We start from the raw sequence: 16,730 nt of genomic DNA on the forward strand, positions 1-16,730 counted from the left end.
TTTAAAGTTTAAAACTTCATTTAATTTTATGTCTTATAAGGTTTATATGGAGTACAATATTGTATAACTGTATTAATTCAACTGTAAACCTAAAAATTTACGGCCAATTTTGAAAGAGGCGCATCTTAGCTCTGGAAATCATTATTGAATATGTCAATGCTGTTGTAATGAAATGCCTCTTCTAATTATATGGTTATTAAATAAATAATTTTTAAAAAATCTCATGGAGGCTGGAGAGATGGCTCAGTGTTAAAAGCACTGGCTGCTCTTGCAGAGGACCTGGGCTCAGTTCCCAGCACTCACATGGCAGCTAACAACCATCCGTAACTCCAGCTCCAGGGGGTCCAACACCCTCTTCTGGCTTCCTAGGGCATTATGTAACATGGGTGCACTTACATACATCCAGGTAATACTCTCATATACATAAAATAAAATAAATAAAATATATTTTTTTAATCTCATAGAAAACAGAATAAAAGAGATGGGAAAACAGGAAGACTCATACAAGGTTAAAGCATCTAAGAGTCAACATTTAAATACACAGTAGCACAAGTCTGTTATTCCAACACTTGGGAGACTGAGGAGAAAAAGAGGAAGAGCAAAGAGAGGCAGGAAAGCACTTAAAACTAGAAGTTAGGATGTGAGGTGGCCGACTGAAAGAGAGTTCAACACAAGTTCACACAGTGAATTATCACACAGTGATATCCAGTCACTGGAAATAAGGATGATTTTATAAGCCTATGGAACTGGGAAAATCAGGTCATATAGACAATTAACACTTAGAATGCCTTCAGATTTCCAGAAATAATTCTAGAAGCAAGAAAAACTCACATAGGAAAGTTATAGACAATATATAATCTGTCTAAACCTAATCAAACCACACTACTCTCAAATTTGATTATACTAAAGACCTCTAGACATTGTAAGATCTCAAAAATTTACCACTTTTACAATCTTTGTCAGTAAGCTACTAAAATGTTTCAAATAAAATAAGAAAATGGTGAGACCTGAGCGTATGAAAAATAAATCCAACACAAAGGTGGGCACTAAGTCCTCAGCAGGATGCTAGAAACTCCAGATAGGGAAAAAACAGATTAAAGTCATGCTACTCAAAGATATAAAAGAGGAGCATTTTGTCACCATTAGGATCTCACGGCCTTTGTGATGTCCTTTCAACATGAGTAGAGTGCAGTTCAGGTTTTCACCTGAATTTAGTCTATCTTGATCCCTTGTTGAGTTTTCCTGTGTGTCTTTCCTCTGCTGCCTAGATTAGCTGACTGGCTTTGCAACAGAGTATTTAACTTTTATCTATTCCTGAGAACCAGAACATCATGCAAAATATACAAAACAGTTTATTTCCCCAACCATATTTTTCCTAGATATTTATTAATAACCTTATAAACACTTCAGCTTCAATAGACGACTTGATTACGGTGAGCCATGTGATTCTTAGAACACATTAGCAAGTTTTCTCAAAAACAGCCATCAAGGGCTCAAGGAAGACTTCATCTCCTGGGAGCTTCATATAATAGTGGCAATATGGGCCTTTCCTTTCATAGCTCGGTTTATACTTGCTACTCAGTTTTTCAAAGCCAAACAATATACTACTTAAAGAAACACCATGGCAAAGACTGGCTTACCATTCATCAGGATGATTCCCTTTCTGCCTTGACCCCACAGTTATGCTATGTTCTCATCCTTCCTTGGAGTTAAATGCAGTTATTTCACTTGTTCTTGACAATGCAATGTGGATAAAAATGATATTCAGTAGGTCCAGGCCTAGTCATCAAACTTTCCAAAATCTACCATACTCTCTCTCTTTGCCCTAGCCATCTGCCAGCCAGATGTAGACCACTAGTGAACACCTCCAGGGCCCTAGGGGCTAGAAGAGTCACTAGATTAAAAAAAAAAAAAAAAAAAAAAAAAAAAACCCTCAGTGACTGTGGAACAGAGTAACTGCCCCTACACACACTATTTTCCAACTCACAGTAGACAAAGACGCGAGAAAAAAAAAGCTTTAACTGTACTAAACTACTGAGACCTAGAGATTATTAAAATGTTAGCCTAGGCTGAGGCTGTCACTCAGTGGTAGGACGTTTGCCTAGCATCACAAAGCCCTGGGTTCAGTCCCTAGAACAACCAAAACAACTATCCTGCCCTAACCAACACACAAGGTGGCACAGGCCTTTCAAAATTGGTTAGGAATACTTAGATATAAGAGTGAAGGTAACTGTAGGAATTGAGGGACAGTACCCCCCCCCCAAGAGCCACTGATGAGCAAAATGGGACTGTGACTATACAGAAGAGTAGGCACCGGGCAGGGAATCCTGATCAGATAACTGTCAGGTGCAATTTCCTGGTCTAGTACTAATGCTCTGTATTTTCGATTTATAATTTTCTGTATATCATAAATGATAAATTTATACATAGGTGTATGTTATATATGTTAATATACAGAGAAAAACATGCAAAATATTGAAAAATCTGTTGGAGCATTAAGGTGGAAAGCAATGCAAAATTTTAAAAGTAAAAAATGAAAATTAGGCCAGGTGTGGTGGTACACACCTTTTAGTCCCAGCACTTGGATAGCAGAGGCAGGCGGATCTCTGTGAGTTCAAGGCCAGCCTGGTCTACATAGTGAGTTCCAGGCCACCTGGGGCTACAGGGAGACGCCGCCTCAAAACGACCAAAAGAAAAGACAAAGGAAACAATCAAAATATAATATGCAACTGAGCAATAAACAATATTTGGTTATAAAGAAAACATCAATTATTGACTTCAAATTTCAAAATTAGAATGTTACAGGGAGTGGAAGTAGGAGGTAAAGAAGAAATGAAAGCAGACATGGTGGCTGGAGCCTGCATTCCTAGCACTTGGGTAGATGAAACAAGAGGATTACCCTGGGTTTGAGGTCAGCCTGGGCTACATAGTGAATTCAAGACAACCTGAACTACAGAGTAAGGCTGTGTCTCAATCTTTTTTTTTTTTTTGAGACAGGGCCTCTGCCTTTGGAGTGTTGGGGTTAAAGGCCTATGCAAAACCACACCCAGAAAAAAAAAATTTAATTACAAAATAACAATTAAAAACAACTAATTCCCACCATTCAAAGATAGGGGCTGGAAAGATAGCTCAGCGGTTAAGAGTACTGACTGCTCTTGCAGAGGACCCGGGTTTGATTCCCAGCACCCACATGGCGGCTATGAACCGTCCTTAACTCCAGTTCCAGGGGAATCCGAAGCTCTTTTCTGACCTCCACGGCACTGCACGACACAGGTGCATTCACATACATGCAGACACGACACTCATACACATAAAAATAATAAATATTTTTTTAAAAAAGATAGTAACATTTAAAAACATGTTTCTTTAAACCACACAGATATATAAAATGTGTCAATTTGTAACCAGCTAGGGCAAACTTACTGTAAGGAGGCTCCCTGCCCTAAGTCTCCTTTCTAGAATCCACACACTATTGTGTAAATACCATCCGGTGTATGGGTGAGGCTTGTGATTTACTTCTAGCCCACAGAGACTGGTGGAGCTCATTGGACAGCACTCCCATGACTGTACTACATTACCTAAGACTGTCCTCCCAGTTGACTTGATGTATAGATTCTCTTTCATGGCTTGATGCAACAGTTACAGCAAAAACCCAGAATTACAAGTTGTCTCCAGGAGCTGATCGCCGCCTTGGGAATCAAAGGCTGTTATTACCTTTCATAACCAAGTGATCTCTGGTTAAGGAAGAAGTTAAAGAAAATCAATTCTGGCAACAACCTACAGGAATTTAGAAGTGGACTTTCCCCTAGTTAAGTCTCCTGTTGAGAACTCAGCTAAGTCAACATCTTCAGGATAGCCTCAGCATACTGCAGAGTATCCAGCTCTGCCATTCCCAGGCTCCTGCCACACAGAAACACAGGCAATAAAACACATGTTGTTCCAAGCTTAAGTTTGCCTAAGTACACATTGTAGTTCTAACTTTAAAACTTTGAATGAAGAAACTCAGCAAGATTAGAGAATATAAAAATTAACACACAGGCGGTGGGGAGGGGGAAGAGAGATTTCTGTATAACAACAATCTGAAAAGAAGTTCTGAAAACAAACAGCATCAAAAAGAATAAAATAACTTAGGAATAAACTTTAATCATGGAGGCAAAAGACTTATACATTGAAAACAATGCTGAAAGAAATTGTGGAAACAAATTAATAGAAAGACATTGTGTTCATGGATTGAAAGACAGTACTATTTATTTTGTCTTTTTTTTTTTTTTTCCAGAGCTGAGGACCGAACCCAGGGCCTTGTGCTTGCTAGGCAAGCGCTCTACCACTGAGCTAAATCCCCAGCCCCGATAGTACTATTTAAATGGCAAAACTGGGCCAAAACAACCTACAGATTCAATGCAATTCTTTTTTTTTTATTTATTATTTTTATTTTACGCGTATGAGTGTATTGCCTGCATGTATGTGAGCGCACCCATGTCGTGCAGAGGTCAGAAGAGGGCTTCAGATTCCCCTGGAACTGGAGTTAAGGATGGTTTGTAGCTGCCTCGTGGGTGCTGGGAATCGAACCTGGTCCTCTGCAAGAGCAGTAGTGCTCTTAACCACTGAGCCATCTCTCCAACCCCCATCAATGCAATTCTTATCAAAACTCTAAGTGTGCTGGTTAGTTTTAACTGTCAACTTGACACAACCTAGAAGCACCTGGGAAGGGAGTCTTAATAGAAGACAGGTCTACATCAGGTTGGCTTGTGGGCATGTCTGTGAGAGACTGTCTTAAGACCTAGCCTACTGCCTAGGCTGGGCCCTGAACTATATGTATAAAAATGAAAAAAAGCTAGCTAACAATCAAGCAAGCAGACAGCCTGGGTGCATTTGTTTCTCTCTGCTCTCAACTGCAGATGTGATGTGATAGTCTTAAGTTCCTGCCTTGATTTCCCCACAATAACTGACCGTGACCTGGAATTATAAGTCTAAACAAACCTTTCTTTTTGTCAGAGTATTTTATCACAGCAATAGAGATGAAATGAGAACACCCAGTGACCTGGGAGTCTCATTAATTTGTTTGCAGAAATAGAAAAACTCTTTAAAATTAAAATTCCTATAGCATCTGAAGTGACTCTGAATAGCCAACATAATCTTGAAAAGGAACAAAGCTGGGAAACTCATCCTTTTTGATTGAAAAATTTACTTTAAAACTACAAAATCATTGCAGTAATTAGAATGGCATGTTAATGTCATAAAGCAGACCCACAGGTCAGCAAACAGGAAGTCATATAAATCCTCACATATATGGCCAAACGGCTGTCAAAGGAGGTGGCAAGACTAAGAAAATGGATAATCTTTTCAATAAATGGTGCTGGGAAATTTATACTTAATGGAATGAAGCTGGATCTTTTAGATTATACCATATAGAAAATTTAATTCAAGATGCATCAAAGCCTAAACATGTGGATTACAAATCTATTAGACGAAAACATACACACAAAAAATCTTCACAACATGGGATATGAGAAGAATTTCTTGTCGATTTTTGACAAAATTAAAGCCTAAACATATGGGCTATAAATCTATTAGAAGAAAACATATGAAAAAAGCTTTACAACATGAGATGTGACAAAGATTTCTTGTTAATTTTTGACAAAATTAAAGGCAACAAAAGGAAAAACAGATCAACTGGATTTCACCAAATTTTAAATGCTGTGAGTCAAAGTACAATAACAACAAAGTAAAATAGCAATCTATAGGAGAAAACATCTGTAAATCATATATCAGATAAAGGGTTGTGATGGTGATATCTAGAATCTATGAAAACTAAAACTCAGTTACAAAAAAATAAAATTAAATAAATAGAAGATTGAGAACTATTTGAAACTGAGTGCTGCTGGGTGAGGGAGAGTATGACTTACACACAAACCCTGGATGGGCTGACTAGACTCTTAAGGACGCATTTACACTGAAGGACACTTGGGTACAAACACCTGAATGAATAGGACTCAGCTTGTATGGCAGAGAGCATGGGGTTTGGTGGCAGGATAGGGGGAAGCATGGACGGGGAAAGGGGTCTGGATTTGAGTGGGAAATGTATGAAATTTAAAAAGCTCAATAAAATGGGGCTAGAGAGATGGCCCCAACACCAACTGTTCTTGCAGAAGACCCAGGTTTGAATCCCAGCACCCACATGGCAGCTAACAGCTGTCCGTAACTCCAGTTCCAGGGGATCCGACAGTCTCTTCTGTCTTCTGTGGGCATTGTATGACACAGGTGCACTTATCTACATGCAGGCAATACACACATACACACAAAATAAATTTTTTTAAAAAGCTCAATAAAAAACAAACAAATAAATAAATAAATAGGGACCAACAGGATGTCTTAGTAGCTAAAGATACTTGCTACCAGGCCTGGTGACTTGAGTTTGATCCCTAAAGCCTACATAAAGGTAAAAGGAGAACCAACTCTACAAAGTGGTCCTCTGACCTCCACATGTGTGCAGTCAGACACACAGCTCTCTCTCTCTCTCTCTCTCTCTCTCTCTCTCTCTCTCTCTCTCTCTCTCTCTCTCTCTCTCTCTCTCTCTCTCTCTCTCTCTCTCTCTCTCTCACACACACACACACACACACAATAATGATACTAAATACATTTCTTAAAAAAATTAAAAGACTGGGAAAAAATTTTTAATTAAAATATGGGAAAAGGCCACATAATTTTTTTACGAAGACAGAAGTGGCCGATATGTACACAAAAAGATGCTCATCACCATCAGTAATTAAGAAAATACAACCCAAAACCTCAAGGAGATACACTTCACACCCATTAAGATGGTTTTCATAATAAATAAATGTTTCGTTTTTTAAAGTAAAACGAAGAAATGTACTGGTGGGATATGGAGAAACTAGAAGGCTTGAGCACCGCTGGTGGGAACGCCAAATGGTATAGCCATTGTGGAAAGCAGTGACGGAAAATGGCGATTCCTTAAAATTTTATATATAAAATACCCATCATTCAGCAATTCCATTTCTGTGTATAACCACAGAAGAACTGAAACTGGAAGTGAACAGGTATTTACGTCCATGTTCTTAGCAACACTGTTCAGAATGCCACAAGATGGAAACCAAATATCTGTCAACATAAAGTATGAATGACCTTGATGGCAGGAGCAACATCAAACAAGCCAGACACAAAAGGCAGACACTATGCGATCCCACTAACATGGGTTACCTAGAGTAGTGAAATTCACAGAGACAAATGTATTTAAATTCACAGTGGCTGCCTGGGCTAAAGGAAGTGAGGAGCTATCTTTTAATGGGCACTGTTTCAGCTTAGGATGATGAAAAAGTTCTGGAGAAGGATGGTGATGGTGGGTGAGCCACAATTTGAACTTTAATACCAGTGAGCTGTACAATTACATATGGCTTAAAGGGTTATGGTGGAGCTCAATGGCAGAGGGCTTGTGTCTCATGAGCAAGGCCCTGGGTTCAGTTCTCAACACTGAAAAAAGGAGGGGGAGAGGGAAGGGGATTTAAATTTTACGTTGTGTACATTTTCCACAATAAAAAAAAAAATTGGAAAAAGTCAATTTGGTAAGATTATTTATATTTTGTTACAAAAGAAAAGAAACCTGGGTAGATTGCAAAAAAATGAATTTGGCAAAATAAGGAGACAATGATTTCATTTTCTTGATTGCCCACAAGGATAAAGCATTATCCACAACAAGAAAAAAAACTCATCTAAAACTGAAATATTTGCTGGGCATGGTGGCACTTGCCTGTAGTCCCAGCACTCGGGAGGCAGAGGCAGGTGGATCTCTGTGCGTTCAGGCCAGGCTGGTTGACACAGTGAGTTCCAGGCGAGCTGGGGCTATAGGGAGATCCTGTTTCAAAAAAACAAAAAACAAAACAACAACAACAAAAAAACCTGAGGGCTGGAGAGATGGCTCAGTGGATAAGAATGCTGGTTTTTCTTGCAGAAGACCCAGGTACAAATTCCAACACCCACATGGCAGCTAACAACTGTCTGTAACTCACCTACATGCAGGCAATACATACATACATACACATAAAATAAAGATAATAAATAAAATATTTTTTAAAAACCCCTGAAATATCTATATATCCTTAGTCTATAATCATTGAATTATTTAGCTGGAATACTTTTACTTAAAAAACAGTAATAGCATTTATGTTTGCTAAATGTATTCAGTTTATTAAACATAGATTTAAATAATTTAACAGGAAAATAAGTATCTTAATATCTGAATCTTCTCTAGACTGCATACTTTAATTCCTAGCTGTTAAAACATTTTGATTTGAGGCTGGGTGTGGTGGCACACACCTTTAGTCCCAGCACTTGGGAGGCAGAGGCAGGTAGATCTCTGTGAGTTTGAGGCCAGCCTGGTCTACACAGTGAGTTCCAGGCCAGCTGGGGTCACAGGAAGACCCTGTCTCAAAAAGACCAAAAAAAAAAAAAAAAAAAAAAACCAAAACAACAACAACAAAAAACTAGAAATAAAACATTTCGATTTGAAAGTGGAGCTGTAGAAAGAATAAAGTGCTCACAAGTAGCTTAAAACTAAATGTTTCCTAAAGCACTAAGGATATGCTATATCAAAGCTAGTTTAAAATGTGGTACTCATGTGAAGAAACACTGAGCTATATTGAGATATATACAAGATTCAAATGAAAACATTGGAAAAAGTGAACTGTGATTTTTTTAATGGGGAATTTAATAGTTCACGTCTCAAAAATAAAAACACCCTGATTTGCATTTGAGGGTTTCTCTCAACCTCTTAACTCTTCTCTGTGTTTTTTGTTTTTCTAGTAGGAAAGGCTGATACTAGGAAGAGATAATGGTAATAAAACAGGGAGGAGGAGGAGGGGGAGGAGGAGATGATTACTGTTCATTTTGTTCTCCTTATACTCAATCCTAAAGATATAATAATCATAAAATCCTAACAAATCCCAATTTCTGGGGGCAAAGCAAATGACAAGGAAGCTATCTGCAGGCTACCTATTAATTAAGTCTGCATGCTGAATTCTTCAAAAAATCTTGACTGCAAAATATACATTGGCAGTTAAATATGGTAACATGAACCTTGGTCAAAGGGTGGAACAGTAAGTTCTTTAACAGCTTTCTAGCCAAAGAAATGAGATCAGCTAAAGAACTTTAAACCCAAGTGTTACACTCACTAAATATAGAAAACACCAAGGTTTTCATAAGGTGCTACATGACACAAGGAGACGACCAAGCTGGGAGACAGCATCTGGTAATAAGCAACAGTTCAAAGATACAACTTCAGGGCCAGTGAGATGTCTCAGTGGGTGTGGATGCTTGCCCCCAAGCCTGACGACTGGAGTTTGATCTCTGGCACCCACATGGTGGAATTCGAGAAGTGACTCCTGCAAGCTGTCCTCTACATGGGTGCACACACACACACACACACACACACACACACACCCATGGCCTTCACCCTCCACCCACATCGGCATGACATATGAAATAAAATGTTAAGAAAAATGTTTTAAATAAAAGATACAACTTTATGACACTATACTCCATGGGAAAAACAGAATGAGAAGCTAATTCATCTGCTTAAATTTCAAACAGTCCTGTCACTCCACGATCCCAGTGACAAGTGTGAAGGACTCTGAATTTGACCATTTCAAGTTGGGGTATGGCCTCCCTACATTAATAACCATGTTTTCCCTCCACTGTCAAACATTTTGACTGATTCTTGGCAAGCACTCCCTTAACCAGAATCTGAGACATTAATGCTGTAACAATCCTTATGCAAATTTTTCTTTTCTTTTCTTTTTTTTTTTTTTTTTTGGTTTTTTTGAAAAAGGGCCCCCCGGAAACTGTAGATGGAGATGTCAAAGGGTTGGACGTGCCTGGCTCCCTCCTCACTGCTCGGGGAGCTGGCTGCACTTTTCTCTTCAGCTGGCTTTGCCTCAGCCCCCAGGGCAGATCCCACGTACTTTCTGCTGTCTTTCTATTTCTGGATCTTGGTGTAGTGTACAGAACACAGTGGATGTTTGGTAAACAGAAAAGACAACGCATAAATGTGGAAACAGCAATTCCTCTAGCAAATGTATACACAGCAGAGCTCACCCATCCTGCCTTTTATGTATCTCGCCATGTGGGTGCTGGGAATCGAACCCGGGTCCTCTGCAAGAGCAGTCAGTGCTCTTAACCACTAAGCCATCACTCCAGCCCCTGTAAATTTTTCTTTAAAAAAATTCCTTAGTTCTCCATAATCATCCTCTTTCCAAAAATAAACAACAGAAAACAAAAACCTGGATGCTAAAACAAACAAACATACCTGGATGCTGGGGTACGTAATATACATGCTAAGCAGATTTACCTTCAAACTTAGCCTTAATCTTCTGAAGGCAAATGGTCTTTATAACTCCTTCTTCTGCTCTTGCCACTTTTCCTAAACCACCGCCTTCCTGACTTGCTGCAGGGCCAGGCCAGATTACAGTTATGTGGTAGATCTGTCAGGCAAGTTTTGACAAGGCCTCAAAATAGACCTGGGCAGAAGCCAGGGAAACTGCCACTCACAAGTTCCAGCCTCATCATATTGAGCCTCTCAGTACTTGGTTTTCTCTGGTCTCTCATTTCAAAAGGACAAAGGATACTGGCCCCTCCCCTAGCCATGAATCACTTGCAGAGGTTCAAAATTGTTGGGGGACCCTGCCTTATTAAACCTGCCTTATTCTATCACAAACACTTTGCAGACTAAAATCTGAATCTATACCTACTTCCTGCCTTGACAAAGGAGTTCATCAATAGTACTCTGGATTGCAAAGGGATCTGGGATCTCAAGTTCCACAGAGATTTGTTCTACTGTGAATAGGCAAAATAGGATGTGGAAGAGATGATGAGCTATTAATTTCTCATATGAGTAATATTAGTTGACGTCAACAGGGCAAAAGCTTAAAGTAGGGGCTAGAGAAATGGTTCAGCGGTTAAGAACACTGGCTGTTCTTGCAGAAGACCGGGGTTCAAATCCCAGCACCCACATGGCAGCTAACAACTGTCCGTAACTCCAGTCCCAGGGGATCTGACAGCCTTTTCTGACCTCTGCGGGCATTGCACGACATGGGTGCACTTACCTACATGCAGGCAATACACGTATACACATAAAAAAAAATTTTTTTAAAGCTTAAAATAAATGCTTTTCATGTTTTTTGTTTTCATTTTGAGATAGGGTCTCACTATAATAGGCCTAGAACTTGCAATGTTGACAGGCTGGCCTTCAGTTCAGCGATCTGCCTGCCACTTCCTCTAGAGTGGTAAGATTAAAGATGTGCACACCACATCCAGCTACATGCTTTTGGGTTTGGTTTTTTTTTATGTATATGAGTGTTTTGCCTACATGTATGTAAGTACACCTGTGTCCTGCAATGCCCACAGAGGCCAGCAGAAAGCGTCTGGAGTTACAGATGATTGTTAGCAGCCATATGGATGCTGGGAACCAAACCTGGGTCCTCTACAAGTGCAGCCAGTGCTCTTAACCACTGACCTATCTCTCCAGCCCCAGCTATATGTTTTCAAGTGAAACAAACAAGATACAGCCACTTTTACCAAATATAAATGGTTTATAGGGTCTAGAGAGATGGCTCAGTGGTTAACAGCACTGGCTACTCTGGCAGAGGACCTGGATTCGATTCCCAGCACCCACATGACGACTAACAACCATCTATAACTCCAGTTCCAGGGTATCCAAAGTCCTCCTCTGACCTCTGTGGGCATTGCATGACATGGGTGCACTTACGTACATGCAAGCAACACACTCATACACACACAAAAAAATAAAATATTTTTAAAATAAATGGTTTATGTATGTCAACACCACAATTCAAACTATGCTTCTTTGCACTTTAATCAGTACAAATTAACCATCCGACATGCCAAAATGCCCTAAGTTAACTTCTAAAACACACTTGCAATTTTATTTTATTTATTTATTTATTTATTTTTCATCTTTTTTGAAACAGGGTCTCCCTGTAGTCCCAGCTGGCCTGGCACTCGCTGTATAGACCAGACTAGCCTAAATCTCACCGAGATCCACCTGCCTCTGCCTCCCAAGTGCTGGGGCTAAAGCCATGCATCATAACACCCAGCACAATTTAATTTTTTTAGATAGTGTCTTACTATTCACTATATAGCCCAGGCTGACCTGGCAGGCATGTGCCATGAAGCATAGTTTTTTAAAGAAGATTTTATTTAGGCCGGGTGTGGTGGCACATGCCTTTAATCCCAGCACTCGGGAGGCAGAGGCAGGTGGATGGATCTCTGTGAGTTCAAGGTCAGCCTGGTCTACACAGTGAGTTCCAAGACAAATGGGGCTATAAAGAGACCCTGTCTCAAAAAAAAAAAAAAAAAAAAAAAAAAGATTTTATTTACTTGCTTATTTATTATTTATTTATGTGTATGTGTGTGTGGTGGGGAGTAAATGCACGTGAGTGGAAGTGCTCTCAAATCAGAGGTATCAGATCCTCTGGAGCTGGAGTTACAGACAGTTGTGAGCCACCCAATATGGTTGCTGGGAATTGAACTTGGGTCCTCTGAACAACAGTACCTGCTCTTAACTGCTGAGCCACCTCTTGGACCCTCACAATACTTCCTCAACTGAAGAGATGGGTAAAAAACACAAAGTAATTAAGAAATCTTTTCTCCTCTGGTGATTGAGGAAAAAGTTGACTTCTATTATAAAACAAAGTCCAGTATAAAACTGAATTTTCATAACTTAAGTCCCAATTTCAGTCACACATTCAAAAACACACTCCATATACTTTATTTATTTATTTATTTTGGTCTTTTTGAGACAGGGTCTCCCTGTAGCTCCAGCTATCCTGGAACTCACTAAGTAGACCAGGCTGGCCCATCCGCCTGCCTTTGCTGGGATTAAAGGCGTGCGTCACCATGCCCAGCTTATTATGTATACATATTTATAAACTAGTACAAACGCTTGTCTTACAAGTTTTTCCTTATAGTAGTGCTTATAGAAGACTAAAAACCTAATGTTTATTAGTAGGGAATGGTAAAATTATGGAAAAAGATAAATCTGGTATTTTAAAATAAAATGAGATTGACCTTTGTGCTATTATAGAAATCAAGCGTAAGATGAAAGGTACAGATACTTCTAAACACATGCAACTGTGTACATATCTGAGAATTTGAAAAAAGATACATAAGAAACCATCAATAGTATGGCTTGGCTAGGGAGTGGGAGCACATAAAGGTTAATCGTTTGTGATATTAAGGAAACTTACTTTTCCTCACCGGGTCTCATACAGGCCACTGAACCCATACCACCAGGATTTCCTTCCTCAGATGCCACTTCCTCCCTCTTCCTATCCATTTCTATTTTTACCTATTTCTTTTCCTACCACTAGACTAAAACAAGAACATACTCCGGAAACAAGGCTTAGAGACCACCTAGGAAATAGCAGTCTCTCTATTTTCTCTATCCCAACCACTAGAATAAGTAAATAAGAGAACAAATGGAAAGGTATAGCACATGGTAAGCCCAGCTTGATTTGTTATTGGACAAAAAGTTTCAAAAGTGAAAGTAAAATACCAGGGCTGGAGAGATGGCTCAGCCTTTGTTAAGAGCACGTCTGCTCTTGCAGGGAACTTGGGTTTAGTTCCCAGCACTCACATGGTGGCTAACAACTGTCCATAACTCCAGATCCAGGGTATCAGATGCCCTCTTCTGATCTCTGCAGGCATTCCACAACACAGGTGCACTTACATAAATGCAGGCAATACATTCATATACATACAAAAATAATAAAATGTTTTTAAAAATATTTCAAATGTAATACCAATCACTTCTCAAGATCTCCTTCTGGAAAATGGAGAAAAGTACTAAGTTATTTTACTCAAAGGTAAACTCTGCTCAATTCCTTTCCTTCTAAAGTTTAAAAGCTGGGCTTTTAATGCTGGTCAGAGTCTATTCTTCATTTGCAAACTAGATAAGGTACTGTGATTTCTCAGTTAAGAGCTCATTTCCCCATTCAGACTCTCAGAGGCAGCAACTACCTAGTAGGAAACAGCTGTGGGCTATGGCCTGTCCTGTAGGTGCAATGGACCGCACGCCCAGGACAAGGACAACACCTGTGGGCTATGGCCTGTCCTGTAGGTGCAATGGACAGCACGCCTAGGACAAGGGCAGAAGAACTGTGTTTCCCTTTTAAAAAATCCTCATCAATGCTCCCAACCATGCTGTAAGACTTTCCCTTTCCCCTCTCCATCATCACCTCTAGATCCATCTGGTCCTTTCCACTCTAAGAGCAAAATAAGCAACTCCCAAAGATCTTTGCAAGAAATTGTTTCCCCATCTTCCTTAAAAAACTGTTTTGTTTTGCAAGTGAGCAATGTCTTGCCAAATATGTTTTCTATCTTTATCCCTTCATTATAGGGATGCTTAAATCCTAACCTAAAAAGATTTCCTTTCTGTATTTATGTATCAAGACTGTCACTTAATGGTGGTTTCCACAAGGGATTTTCCAAAAAGGGAATCTCTGTTTACAAGGAACAGAAACTCTGAAGTGGTTAGTCTATCAGCTGGACTAAGATCAAAAGCAGCATTAGGGAACACTCCGAATATAAGGACATCCAAGATGCCAACATTTAGTCCAAGAATTAAAGGAATGTCTATCTTAACACCAATAGAGCACACTTGCCATTCCTCAAAACTAATCAAAAGCACTTCTTTATAACTGCCAATCAAGGTAAAATAAGCTGGACTCTAAAAAGAAGGAAAAGGAAAAACAAGCTTATAAATATCAAGAACTCTGGGACTAAATGATCAAATTACATCGCAGTAATAAAAAGTTATTTCTAGTTTGAAATTAGTCAATTCTAAAAATAACCCAAAACTTTCAATACACAATTCCTTCTATAACAGAAGTTAGTATAGTCTCACTCTACATTTTTAAGGATAGACTGGCAGCATGCTAATCAAAGGTGCCTTAGTATAGATTTTGTATAAGTACTTTTTCCGTACCTTAGTGATGGTAGTTCTCCTTTCCACTTTCATTTATTTGGCTTCTAACCCCTTTATTTATCTTCCTGCATCTGGTTAAAAAAAAAGAGGGGGGGGGACTTAAAAATCACAACAATTCACTCAGTAGCTAAATCAAAACATTCTGCAAATTTTAAATTTGTATTTCCTTACCATACTGCATGACAATAACCACCCAGCGACTAATCTAACAAAACATTATACAATACTTACTCTAAAATGAGTAAAATCGTCTAATTAAACAGGCAGAAACAGCTTTCCTCTATTTCAATCCGAAGATCTGTATCAATGATTCACACAAAGACTGACCCAACTTCCTACATGAATCACACTTTCCGAAATTCTTATTCGGTATGAGTGTATCCACTACTAGGTCATCATTGCTCTGTATTTGTTAAACAGAGCATGATCTTGGTTAAATAGGGTTCACTCAGCAAGACTTTCAAACCATGACAAATTTGGCAACCAACTCTACTTGGAAAACTATGCATTTTCCAGTAACTGCACCTTTTCAGATCTATTCATCCCCCATATAAAATACTGTGGGAAAAAGGTTAAACACCGATTAAGAATGAATCTACCCATACCCAGTGTTCCAGCTCCTCGTTCCATTACCGCATCTCTTCACATTGCGATAACATAAAACAATTACTAGTCACTCTGTTATCCTTACAGAGCATTTTGAGTCAACCTACTGTAGAAAAACTCTTTCTGGCAGAAATGCTGAGTCACTAAATGGAAATTCAAAGAAAAAGAGCTGCAACTAATTAAGTATAGGATACCCTTGAATCAGGTTTCGGCACTGTGGCATGTGTATCTCTTGAGGTGAAAAATAAACACATAAAGCGAATACTTGAACTTTTTTCCCCGAGTTCTCTTACGTCTTCCTGCTGGATAGCCACTGCCCAAAGGCCTGAGTGGAGCTGCAGAACTCCACTATCTGGCTGTGAAGCACACCCAGTGTTGGGCAAGCATTAACCCCGACGGTCCCAGCAGGCATCTGTGGAGCCCGCGTTTCAGTTCAGATCAGAAGGAAGCAGGAGGGAAGGGAAAAGAATCACATAAAACAACTACGCCCTCCGCCCGCCCGTCCCGGCTCCGGTGAAGTCTCCTCCAGGGGCGGAGAGGAGCGAGCGTGACGCCTGCAGCGGCCGGAGCCACAGCTGTCGGCCGAGATGCCCGCTCCAATGGGCGTAACCGGGGCTTCCCCGAGCTGGGGGCGGGAGATGCGGGAGATGATGCGGGAGACGCAGGGGGGCGGCAGCCAGACCACCCCACCCGAGCGGTCCCGGACCCCGCCGCGCCCCTTCCGCCCGCCGCGCCCGTCCGGCCTCACCTGTCTGTGGCGCGGGCTGAGGCTGCGACGCCGCCCAGAAGGGCCGGAGCAGCAGCCGCGGAGCCCGGAGAAGGGCGAGGGCGCGGCGGCAACCCTCGGCGTCCGCACCGTGCTCCGGGAGGAGGGCCGCACGGATGCACAGGGGCTTCTCCAGCCGGCGGCCGCTCGACCGTCACACACCCGAGCTGCCCTTCGCGCCGCGGCCCGGACAGCGCGCACGCAACCCGGGATGAGCCGCAGCCGGAGCGGCGGCGGCGGCGGCGGCGGCAGCGGCGGCGGCGGCCTCCGCGGGAGGCAAGGAAGCTGCGACTGGCCCCAACGACTCCTAGAGGTTGGCGGAGAGGCGCGAGCAAGCGAGTA

At 40.8% G+C, this 16,730-nt stretch overlaps 1 protein-coding gene across 8 annotated transcripts in view; it reads right to left on the bottom strand.

Annotated features, from left to right (window-relative positions):
* The window catches only part of Lrrfip2 (LRR binding FLII interacting protein 2), a 127,406-nt gene extending 110,904 nt beyond the window's left edge, over positions 1 to 16,502 (bottom strand). For all 8 annotated transcript variants that reach the window (XM_029562179.1, XM_008830444.3, XM_029562171.1 and 5 more), the window contains exons 1-2: positions 16,371 to 16,502; positions 15,017 to 15,087 (exon numbers count right to left, since the gene is read on the bottom strand). The gene's annotated coding sequence lies outside the window, so the exon portion shown is untranslated. The remainder of the gene's footprint in view (positions 1 to 15,016; positions 15,088 to 16,370) is intronic.
* Between the last annotated feature and the right edge of the window lie 228 nt (positions 16,503 to 16,730).

Source organism: Nannospalax galili, unplaced genomic scaffold (assembly GCF_000622305.1).
Source record: "Nannospalax galili isolate Female #2095 unplaced genomic scaffold, S.galili_v1.0 scaffold1050, whole genome shotgun sequence".
NCBI lineage: Eukaryota > Metazoa > Chordata > Mammalia > Rodentia > Spalacidae > Nannospalax > Nannospalax galili.